We start from the raw sequence: 12500 nt of genomic DNA on the forward strand, positions 1-12500 counted from the left end.
GTTCTTTTTTTCTTTTTACTGCTGCTGCAGTACATTTAAGGCTTATATCAATCTGAAAAATGACTGGAACTGTAAGACAATTTGGTACATGAGCAAATAACTTTTACTTCGCAATAATTTATAAGTAAAACTTATTTGCCAGTCATTTGTCACTTTAGAACTGGTTCCTCTAAGGGGTCAGATTTCTTTAGCCTACGTCCACAAAACAAGGTTCTGTTACCTTTAAGGTTTGTTTTTAAAAAAATTCCAATACGTGGCCTGCCATTTTTATAGGGAAAACCCCTCCTGAGCAAATGCATCCTCATGTTTGGATTCCCATTGATTTAATGACTTTAATGATATAGGCAAATTTGTTCTACAATAATACTCAAATACTACTATAGTCTTCACAGTTTACTCCTCGAGACAGCAACTTCAACTTTGATACTTTGTTCTAAAAGCCAAAGCAATGCAAAGCAAAGCAAAGCATGGTGGAGGTGATGATTAATCACTTGTTTTGGTTCAAATGAAGAAAAAGAAAATCAAACTAATAATAGCACTTTAACCCTTTCACCCCTAAACCGGCCTTACTTAGCATTTTACTCTGTCTAACACCAGACGATTTTACTTGTCAATGGGGAATCCCCAGGAGTCAATGGGTTAATCACTCACTAAAAAATGTCCCAATAAAATATTATGTCCCGGTTCCACTAACGACCAAAACTGTACTAATAATTTGAATTACAGCTAAGGTCTGTCAAATTTCCATCCGACTTTTACCTGACAGCTCAACATAAAGAAAATAAATCCTGTGGACTTAAACATTCCCAAATAGAAATGCTGTATATTCCAAACATCGTTACGTAAACTCTTCAAGATTTACCTGCGTCAGGAACTTCAAATCAATGAATATTTGGAATAATTTTCCTGGACTCCTGCAAACTATGTGCACTTTTTAATGGTTTGCCCTTTAAAAGTAACACTCAGAAATAATAATGTAAATACAACTGACGCTGTTTTGCCTTATCTACAAGACAAGACAACAATATTCTATATTCAAACACAATCAATATTAAAGCAATGATACATGCTTGTGGGGTCATGTGCTAACTATAATGAAGATACACTACAGGAAATAAAACATTAAAACTAACTATGCGACAGACATAGGATATCTACACATAAGGGATAAGAAAAATAAATCAATTGCTATCCAAAGATCATATTGCAAATACACCAATAGGTATCGGTTGATTGACAAGTTCCTTGTGCAAAATAGTAGAGAATGTTTGAAGTCCATCAGGACCAAGATGAGAAGTTATGATAAAACCTCTAAACATATTTTTTACCAAAATTATTTTACTGCCATCAAACCCAATGAGACCTTTAATGCATGGGACATTGTTTCTAGCTGCAGCTCCAAATCACATAATATATTAATAAATTTTTCCATCTAAGAAAGGAACAAACATGTGGGGTGTAACCAAAAAAAGTCCAAGGCAATAAAGCTTCCTTTCAGCCTTTTCAGAAAAAAAAAACTATCCACTGCCAACCATACTTGACTCAAAACAGATTCCTTGATCCAACAACACATGACAGTCCCCTAAAACCAAAATTACATCATTAATGCTTCCAGAAAACAACAGTCTAAAAAAAAAAAAGATTTGGAAAACAGTCACGAACCTGAATCTATAGATATCTATATAAATCTGTACATACACTTCTGTTCTTCCAAACATTGTTTTAACTAACATGGATTTTGATTTTGATTTTAAACTCAAATTAATTGCAAATCCATAACTTGGTAACTACTGGAACTCAAGGATCGTTGAGTTGTGACTGCTAAAAAGTATAATAACTCAGACATTCACCAGAAAAGGGAATATAAATGACCTTAAAAGCAGCTATTTAAAATATTTGATACTAGGGTTACGTTCCCAATGACACAATCACATTCAAAATCAAATTCACATCTGATCGAATCATTGATCATTCATGTAGAGGTGCCGATCGTAAGTGAGTAACGCAGAAAAAAGTAACCTTCACGTTGAACAATATTGCCATTTCCCTGCCACCTGGTACAAGCCAATTCACACATGAACGGAAACCTAAGGAATCCTCCTTCCTGCACATTACAGTAACTTTTTGTACCCGGTGGCAACAAACTTTCCACATTAAAAATTGCGTAGAAAACTCACCTGTTTCGCAGCTCTTATCCCCCGAAATAAAATTTTCCAGGAGCAAATTTTCCGAGGATGCTGGTTGGATTGGACTTGCAAACGTTTTACCCAACATAGACGTTCTCTAAGAATACATTCCACTTGAAAATGGCGTTAAAACTAGCCTTGATCGCTCTAAAAAAGACAGAAACCAACAAGCTACCGATTCTCAAACAGCAGCCATTTTTCTGTTCTTCTTGGGAGTGCTTTTTTCATGAGAGCCAATGATAGTCCCGGAAACGTATCACGTGCCATTTTGCGCGACTCATGCGCAAACATTTTTCGCCAGTGAACAACCCGGTATTGCCAACAAATCATGCATGCGCACAACCATATCACCCGATTAATAGCCCTTATTCACGATAGCCGCCATGTTGGTTTTCATATTGTCATGCAAATTAACCATGTGTTATGCTGGGGGGCAAACATTGAAAAAAGGTAAATTGCGGAAAGTCGGCTCAACGAAATATTGAAATAACATTGCAAAAAGTCCATTTTAGTATTTAGAATTAAGCACCTTTTATAAATTTTTTCTATCTTTTGATTGCCTTTGACATTTTGACTTTCTACTTCGTTATCTGCTCATTTTTCACTAAAAAGCGTCGAAGTAACTTGTGTAATGATTGTATTTTACTGCTTAGGTGATAAACATTCAATGAACGTGAAACAAATCATTTGTGTGGCTAAGGTGTCCGTTATAACCTGTCGAACTTGGGTTGTTCGCCCTCTAAGAAATGTGTAGCTAATTTGCATGATAATAGCAAATCCAACATGACAGCCATCGTGAATAAGGTCTAACTGTCTTAAAAAAAGCCAACAGAATACCCGATTCGGAAATCATTGAAAATATTTCCTGTGTATAGATTCTTTCGCTTCAAATTCCATTTTAGGATTTAAAGTGGGATAAGGATTTTCTTTAGGAAACACAACTTTCGAGTAATTAAATTTCAACTGGTTAAGTTCCCAACTTACAGGTCGCGCTATCGTCGAATTTAATTCAGATGAATTTAATTCCAGGTCCTACTTTAAAATATATTCAACGATAAAGCGACGTCTAAAGGCAGTTCAATTCGTCTGTTAAATTGAATTCGTCTAACACGCTTTATCCGTCTTAAGAAGACGGATAAGATATTCCCATTGACGAGTAAAATCGTCTGGCGTTAAACAGAGTAAAATACGAAGGCTGGCCCGAGGCTGTTCAGGCCGGTTTGGGTGTAAAGTGTCGTGTAAAGTGTCATCCGTTATTTTCGTACATTATTAATTATGCCTCTGACCAGGTGCATTGCATTCCGTCTGAGAAATAAATTCGACCATAATTCGACCCATTAATTTCGACGCGTAAAACCACGGTACAATTAATGTCGACAGAAGGACGAATTTAATTGGAATTAAAATAAATTCGTCTGAGATAGCGCGACGTACAAACTAGGCCTAAAATTGGTCTTTTTAAGTGGTAAGTTTGTGCACGGTAAATTACTTTGAAGTTGACACGTTATTAAGCCATTGTTTTGGCTTTGTCAAATAAGAAATGATCTATCCAAATGAAATGTTTGCCCTGTAAAAATGGTCTATAGTAATTTTACTTCAGTTTCTATCACGTGAACTAAGTATCCTTACTGCACAATTACGTCTGCAAAGAAAGGAATTGTTTCCCATTATAAGTGGAACATCCTCGCTACAGGACGGCCTTTTAATATACATAATCCTACAAGCTGCATCAAGTTGAATGAGTCTTGGTAGACGCTGAATAAGTAAATCCAGTGGATCACGAAAATTTCAAGAATGAAGTCAGAAAAGATTGCTCTTCTCTTCATAACCTTTTTTGTCGTGTCTCTCGTGCACGAAGCTCATTGTATGTATTATCCGAATCCACAAGGGAGATCGAAATCGGTATGCAATAATTACACTTGCTTAAACGTTTTTTACTCTTGAAATTAGCTCAGTGCTGATCATGAAGGCTGCGGACTGAACAATGTTGAAGACTCTTTACTGCATGGAACTTTCAAGTTGTATGGGTCATTTTCAGAAAGTCTTCCATTTTGAATTGACCAAGTCTAAGTGCACTTCTTCGTCACCATAATTTCAACATAAGATAGATGGTTTTTGCTTGACTGTATGGACCAGTGTGAAAATAGTGTGTTTAAATTTGTTACGAACTTCCAAGCCGGGAACGCACAGTTGAGATGTCCACCGGTTGAGCAAGTCAATTGGGTTGCGAGCTTTGTCAAAAGCGATAGTTTTTAGTATTTATGATTTTGCATCAGACAATGGTTCTAAATGTGTAAAATGTCCCTCAGATTGAGCTGCAAAAGTAAAGGGCTATCGCTTTTTGTCTACATGCGACTTAAATAACGGCTACTGCCACAGCAGTAAAAATATAATTGTATGTTCAGGGGCACCCAGCGTCAATTTTCGGAAAATATCTGTTCGGAAGACGATTTGAGATCTAGAATTTTCGGAACATTTGTTGTAAATTTTCTTGCTTGCCTGCCTCTCCTAGGATTTTCGAACATCTGAAAAATGGTATAATTGCCCATTTTTAACGGATTTTTACTCTAAAAAGGTCACCTAGAATTTTTGGGAGCCTTTTTTCTGGCTAAAACTTTCGAAAAGATATGTTTTGATCCCTATAATTTTGGGGTCACTAGACTTTCAGCTAGGAAATCCGAACAGATGAAAAATTTCTAGGGGATATGCCTATATCTACCGTTTAAATACTAAAATACGTTTGGCAATGCTATGTTTAAGTGGATTTGAACTATATTCTCGTTGGGTGCCCCTATATGTTCAGCCGCCGGTCTCAATCAATCATAGAGCTGATATATATGCTTGCTTTTGCAGAAAGGAGTGGTAGAGGAACGTCGCCGGAGTGTCTGCGCTGTGGCAAGGAACTTGGGCTGTGAATTGACCCACAAGAGGAACCAAGATACTAATTACGTGAACTGACACCACCAGACCGATCATCAGTTGACCATGAACCTGTAACGGATGAGAAAACGTGCAGTTTATTACGTAGCTTACAAACAAAACTATGTAAAGAATGTAGATCTCGAGAAATAAAAGAATAATTTCAGTGTTGTTGAATATGGTGGAGGCAGAGGATTGCCGCATTCCTTGTTTAATTTCATGTTTTTGTCCTTGCTTCAAAGAAGAATTGGAGGAACATTATGCAAAGTGGAAACTAGACTTTCCCCCGAAAAAAAACATTGCTCCTCCTGCTAAGTGACCTTTTAAGTGCCAAAAATTGCAAAAATACCGGCTTCCGAAAACGTAAAGGACTACTTTTCCCTGGTTGCGAATCTTTTATGTGACCTCGATCATTTTAGTAAAGAAATCTGTAGTTGTCTTGCAACGTAGAACCGAAATTCTTAGAACAGTTTTACTACCTCTTCGTCTCGAAGGTCTCGAGGGTTGTCCAATACACACGAACTGAGTCGGGTCGACTTTTTGGTGAAGACGACCCGTCAAGCGGAAGTCGGGTCGTAGTGTTTGTGGAAGTAAAGTAACAGGAAGTTGCTATTTTAAAGAAGGTTCGAGGAACTTTCTGAAAATGGTGACGGGTCGTAAGGACCTGTCTAGTTCGTGACGTGCCGTCATTTGAAAAGTCGACCCGACTATTGGAAATGTCAGGTAGTGAGGGACTTAAAAAAAAATCGTGTATTTGTGAAGATAGTGGAGGTGGTGAGGCCTGCTGAAAATGTTGACGGGTCGTGACGACCCGTCTAGTTCGTGACGAGCCGTCATTTGAAAAGTCGACCCGACTTTTGGAAATGTCAGGTGGTGAGAGACTTAGAAAAAAATCGTGTATTTGTGAAGATAATCGAGGCGGTGAAGCCGCCTGGAAATGTTGAGGAGTCGTGACGAGCCGTTTATTGAAAGGTCGAACTGATTGTTGGAAATGTCAGGTGGTGAGAGACTTAGAAAAATCGTGTATGTAAAGATATTGGACTCTTTGAGGCCGGCTGAAAATGTTGACGGGTCGCGAAGTCATTTGAGGTTGTGATGTCAATCCACCGGGACACAGTTGTTTCGTTATTCATATTCATGTTACTCGTTTGCGATCGTCGCGTAATTTTGAAGTGCTAGCCTCTAAGGTGAAACACAAATTAAATATTTTAAAGACACAGGATAGTAATAAGTACGGCGGGTGTAAGCTTACAATTGTGGCTGGAAATGAATTTGGCAAGACTTTGTTGTAGGTTTATTACTGTATTTGGTCCCCTGCGAGTGATGTTGTAAGGTATCGCTATAGCCCAAAATTGATAATTTTGCCATTTTAGTTTTTGATCTTCCCAGGTACACCTCATTGAATTTTTTCAATGAGGTGTTTTCTTCTAGACAGAGTTAGAAAGGAAAATGACTCTACGAATAAATTATCTCAAATTAGAAGCTGTCCACAAATGGCTTTATGTCTCAAAACTCAAATGCAAATTTCATCGAATGAGGCGCACGATTTCAATTCGTTTACAGCGAGTTTTCTTCCCTTTCCGCTGAAATTTGGCAAGAATGTTGCCCGATAATGTGGCAAAAAATCCGTGTCGGGGAGTATTTATTTGTTGCCTTCTTCGAAAGTAATGAGTATTTAAGAAAAGGTACTGCGCGTTTTATAAAAGGTTAAGGCCATCCCCCTTTTTTTTTTTTTTTTTTTTTTTGTTTACCGTCGAATGGGTTTCATGATATTGGGTCGGTCCACCGGATTAAAAAAAAATCCTAAAAAAAAAATCATAAGCATTCTCGGAATCGGAGGCCTGGTACCCCTGGTACCCACCAAAACTCCTGTGTGACGTAAAAAGGGCTTAAAAACGTCGTTAATTTTTTTTTTTTTTTTTTGAAAATGCCCAAAATTTGGGTCGATCGGACGACGCAAAACGGAGGAAAAAAAGGGGATTGCCTATGGCCTAAAGTTTAACAGTGAATAAAAACAAACCAGACATGTAATCAAAATGCCTCGACACGGTTTTTTAGATGAAGGTGTGAAGAAAACGTAGTTTCCGGTTAAATTCTGACCGGACACGAACTCAATTTGTGAAACTACATACTTTTGGAAAATGATGGCTATTTTAGGAAAGGTATTTTATTTCTTGCCTTAAGTCAACTAATAACCGGGATCTAAAATTCCTAAGTTTCCAGAAAATATGTACTTTATTGGGATTTTTATGAAACGTGTGACCGTGAAGCAGCGACAACGCGAGGTTGTCATTTTGGATGTACTGCATGATATTTAAACGACGTAAAACCAGAAACTTATGGCCATATATTCCTATTTTTCACGTTGCCATGTTACCACCAATAGCGTAGCTCCTACTCTACTATAAAAACTACACGTAACCCATAATCCCTCGATTCGCTCTGACGAAGGTCTAACGCTCGAAACGTCAGCTTTTAGAATCTCTGTAAGGTGGCCAATTTACATTATCAACTCCCCGTTGATAAAACCAAATTTTTGTATACTTATTCACGATAACCGCCATGTTGGTTTTCATATATTGTCATGCAAATTAGCCATGTGTTATGCTGGGGGGTCAAACATTGAAAAAAAAAACTGAATAAAATTGCGGAAAATCCGCTCAACGAAATATTGAAATAACATTGCAATAAGTCCATTTTAGTATTTAGAATTAAGTACCTTTTATAAAATTTTTATATATTTTGATTGCCTTTGACATTTTGACTTTCTACTTCCTTATCTGCTCATTTTTCACTAAAAAACGTCGAAGTAACTTGTGTAATGATTGTATTTTACTGCTTAGCCCTTTAAGCCCCGAGGGGTTCCCCATTGACGAGTTAAATCGTCTGGCGTTAGACAGAGTAAAATCTATAAGTGCCATTTGGCACTATCGGGGCTGAAAGGGTTAGGTGATAAACATTCAATGAACGTGAAACAAATCATCTGTGTGGCTAAGGTGTTCGTTATAACCTCTCGAACTTGTGTTAATTGCCCCCTACTGAAGAAGTGTGTAGCTAATTTGCATGATAATAGCAAATCCAACATGGCGGCCATCGTGAATAAGGTCTATTGGCAGCCATGGACAGCAATCTCAAAAAAAGCCGACAGAATACCCGATTCGGAAATCATTTAAAATATTTCCTGTGTGTAGATTCTTTCGCTTCAAATTCCATTTTAGGATTTAAAATGGGATTAGGGTTTTATTAGGAAACACAGCTTTCAAGTACTTAGATTTCAACTGATTAAGTTCCCAACATTAAGGCCTAGTCTACATGTCGCGCTATCGTTGAATATAATTCAGATGAATTAATTCCAGGTCCTACTTTAAAATAAATTCGACGATAAAGCGACGTCTAAAACCAGTTCAATTCGTCTGTTAAATTAAATTCGTCTAACACGATTTATCTGTCTTAAGGACGAGTAAAATCGTCTGGCGTTGAAAAATGTACTTCTTTTAGGTGTCTAATTAAGTTGCTTGGTTTAATTCCCATTGGGATAATTAGGCCTTTATATACCACTCCTCGTGAATTTCACACCACTTGACGCCGACCAGTTTACTCGAGGCTGTTTTTTCCTCACTATCCTGTTCTGTCGTTTTAAATTGCGTTACACTTTTTTCTTATATTCCTCGGCTTGTAACCTGTATCCAGTTTGTCCCCGGCTCAGTTTTTTGTAAATAAACTCGACCATTGCTGGCGGCTTCCTCCATTATTTGTTTGTTACTTGTCTCTTCTATACATATAATTGAAATGTTTTCTATTCAGCTGAGCGAAGCGAAAGAGAATAGAACAGAATAAAATACAAAGCTTGGCCTGTTCAGGCCGGTTTGGGTGTAAAACGTCATCAGCTATTTTCGTACATTATTAATTATGCCTCTGACCAAGTGCATTGGATTCCGGCTGAGAAATAAATTCGACCATAATTCGACCCATTAATTTCGACGCGTAAAACCACGGTACAACTAATGTCGACGGAAGGACGAATTTAATTGGAATTAAATTCGTCTGAGATAGCGCGATGTACAAACTAGGCCTAAATTGGTCTTTTTAAGCGGTACGTTTGTGGACGGTAAATTACTTTGAACTTGCCCCGTTATTAAGCCATTCTTTTGGCTTTGTCAAATAAGAAATGATCTGTCCAAAATGAAATGTTTGCCCTGTAAAAATGGTCTAATTTTATTTCATTGTTTCTATCACGTGAACAAAGTATCCTTACTGCATACTTTACGTCTGCGAAGAAAGGAATTGTTTCCCATTATAAGTGGAACATCCTCGCTACAAGAAGACCTTTTAATATACATAATCCTACAAGCTGCATCAAGTTGAATGAGTCTTAAAAGACGCTGAATACAATAGACCTAATCGGCTAACTCAATGTTGTTCCCAATTCAAACCCTTTGGGAATAAAACTTTTTGTTCCAGGTATTTTCATATCATTTAAATATGAATGCTACATTATCATGCAAATACAATACACAAAGGATCTTAGTCCCGGGAGAATTGAATTGGGTACAACATTGAGTTAGCCGAGTAGGTCTATTGAAGTAGATCCAGTGGATAACGAAAATTTCAAGAATGAAGTCAGAAAAGGTTGCTCTTCTCTTCATAACCAATTTTGTCGTGTCTCTGGTGCGCGAAGCTCATTGTATTGCAGCTAGCTATCCGCTAATAAAGAAATCGGTAAGGCAATAATTACACTTGCTTAAAAATTTTTTACTGTTGAAATTAGCTCAGTGCTAATAATGAAGGCCGCGGACTGAACCATGTTAAAGACTCTTTATTGCATGGACCTTTCAAGTTGTATGGGTCTTTTTCAGAAAGTCTTCCATTTTGAATTGACCAAGTCTAAGTGCACTTCTTCGTCACCATAATTTCACCATAAGATAGATGGTTTTTGCTTGACTGTATGGACCAGTGTGACAATAGCGTGTTTAAATGTGTTACGAACTTCCACGCCGTGAACGCAGAGTTGAGATGTCCACCGGTCACTTATGTCCAGGTTTGACCCTATTTAGATGTATGCCCAATTTTGACATCCAACACAAAGTGCCCCTTTTAAGTCTAAGCATTTGCTACCTATTTTCAACAATAAGGTAAGGATAAAGGTTAGCGTTATTTTTAGCTTTGGATAAATGCAGCAGTTAATCTTTACTTAAAGAGCAGCATTTGGGGGACACTTTGTGAAATAAATTGTCTGTATTCTGAGACACAAGTGATGTTGATGTTGGCGAGAAGAGCAAGGGGACACTTCGTGACGCTTATTGAAATCCGCGTGCATCTAATTAGGGTCAAATCTGGACATATCTCCCACCGGTTGAGCAAGTCAATTGGGTTGCGAGCTTTGTCAAAAGCGATAGTTTTTAGTATTATTTTTCATCAGACAATGGTTCTAAATGTGTAAAATGACGGAAGGACGAATTTAATTGGAATTAAATTCGTCTGAGATAGGGCGAGGTACAAACAAGGCCTAAATTGTTCTTTTTAAGCGGTACGTTTGTTGACGGTAAATTACTTTGAACTTGCCCTGTTATTAAGCCATTCTTTTGGCTGTGTCAAATAAGAAATGATCTGTCCAAAATGAAATGTTTGCCCTGCAAAAAGGGTGTAGTTTTGTTTCATTGTTTCTATCACTTGAACAAAGTAAACCTTACTTCATACTTTACGTCTGCGAAGAAAGGAATTGTTTCCTATTATAAGTGGAACATCCTCGGTACAAGAAGACCTGTTAATATACATAATCCTACAAGCTGCATCAAGTTGAATGAGTCGTGAAAGACGCTGAATACAATTGAAGTAAATCCAGTGGATCACGAAAATTTCAAGAATGAAGTCAGAAAAGGTTGGTCTTCTCTTCATAACCATTTTTGTCGTGTCTCTCGTGCACGAAGCTCATTGTATTGCAGCTAGCTATCCGCTAATAAAGAAATCGGTAAGGCAATAATTACCGGTACACTTGTTTAAGAAATTTTTAATGTTGAAATTAGCTCAGTGCTGATCATGAAGGCCGCGGACTGAACCATGTTGAAGACTCTTTATTGCATGGACCTTTCAAGTCTTCCATTTTGAATTGACCAAGTGTAAGTGCGCTTCTTCGTCACCATAATTTCACCATAAGATAGATGGTTTTTGCTTGACTGTATGGACTAGTGTGAAAATAGTGTGTTTAAATGTGTTACGATCTTCCACGCCGTGAACCCACAGTTGAGATGTCCACCGGTTGAGCAAGTCAATTGGGTTGCGAGCTTTGTCAAAAGCTATAGTTTTTAGTATCATTTTGCATCAGACAATGGTTCTAAATGTGTAAAATGTCCATCAGATTGAGCTGCAAAAGTAAAGGGCCATCGCTTTTTGTCTACATGCGACTTTATTAACGGCTACTTCAACAGCAGTAAAAATATAATCGCATGTTCAGCCGCTGGTTTCAATGAATGATAGAGCTGATATATATGCTTGCTTTTGCAGAAAGGAGTGGTAGAGGAACGTCGCCGGAGTGTCTGCGCTGTGGCAAGGAACTTGGGCTGTGGATTGACCCACAAGAGGAACCAAGATACTAATTACGTGAACTGACTCCACCAGACCGTTCATCAGTTAACCGTGACCATGAACCTGCAACGGATAAGAAAGCGTAGCCTACAAACAAAACTATGTAAAGAATATGGTGGAAGCAAAGGATTGCTGCATTCCTTGTTTAATTGCGTGTTTTTGTCCTTACCTTAGACTTGCCACAAGTCGACCTCACGAGAATCCCAGGAGAAAATGTCTTTTGAGAGCGAAACATAATTTTTCGTACGCGAAGAAGATGCGCGAGCGACGAAGTCGCGAGAGGTCGACCTTCGTCCGCAAGCTATCTACATGGGACGGCCCATGAGACGAAGGACTTTTGAAAGTCTATCCTTACCTCAAAGAGCAATTGAAAGAACATTATGCAAAGCGGAAACTAGACTTTCCCCCGAAAAAAAATATTGCTTTAGAAATTAAATTTGCGCAGCCACATTCACTTGTAACTTCCCGCAGCGCTTAGTGTTTGGTCGCGTTCTTCATTTGCTATGAAACCCCAAATCGTACTGTATCAAAGGTTATCTTTATGGTTCAAATTTAAAATTCGATTACTGCAACACACGGGATGAAGCCACACCCTCGCCTTACCTTGTTTCAGGAATCTTTATCAAATTTTTTTGGAGGCAAAAATATCACAATGAGTGGCCCTATGATAACCTTTCACTTTTCGTCAGCTCGTGTCAATAAACTCCTGTCGTTGTATGTTGCAATTGAACGGATGGCAAAATGACACAAACGCATTACGTTCCTGAGATACTCTATAGTATTTAGGCCTGAATTTCTTTCTGTGAGGGCACG

The 12500-nt window shown here is 38.0% G+C and overlaps 1 long non-coding RNA gene across 1 annotated transcript; it reads left to right on the forward strand.

Annotated features, from left to right (window-relative positions):
- The first annotated feature begins 3822 nt into the window (after positions 1-3822).
- Positions 3823-5276, forward strand: LOC138037823 (uncharacterized). The gene is made up of 2 exons (XR_011130111.1): positions 3823-4088; positions 5040-5276. It is a non-coding gene; the product is annotated as an uncharacterized lncRNA (long non-coding RNA).
- Positions 5277-12500: the final 7224 nt, after the last annotated feature.

This window comes from Montipora capricornis, chromosome 2 (assembly GCF_036669925.1).
Source record: "Montipora capricornis isolate CH-2021 chromosome 2, ASM3666992v2, whole genome shotgun sequence".
Taxonomy (NCBI): domain Eukaryota; kingdom Metazoa; phylum Cnidaria; class Anthozoa; order Scleractinia; family Acroporidae; genus Montipora; species Montipora capricornis.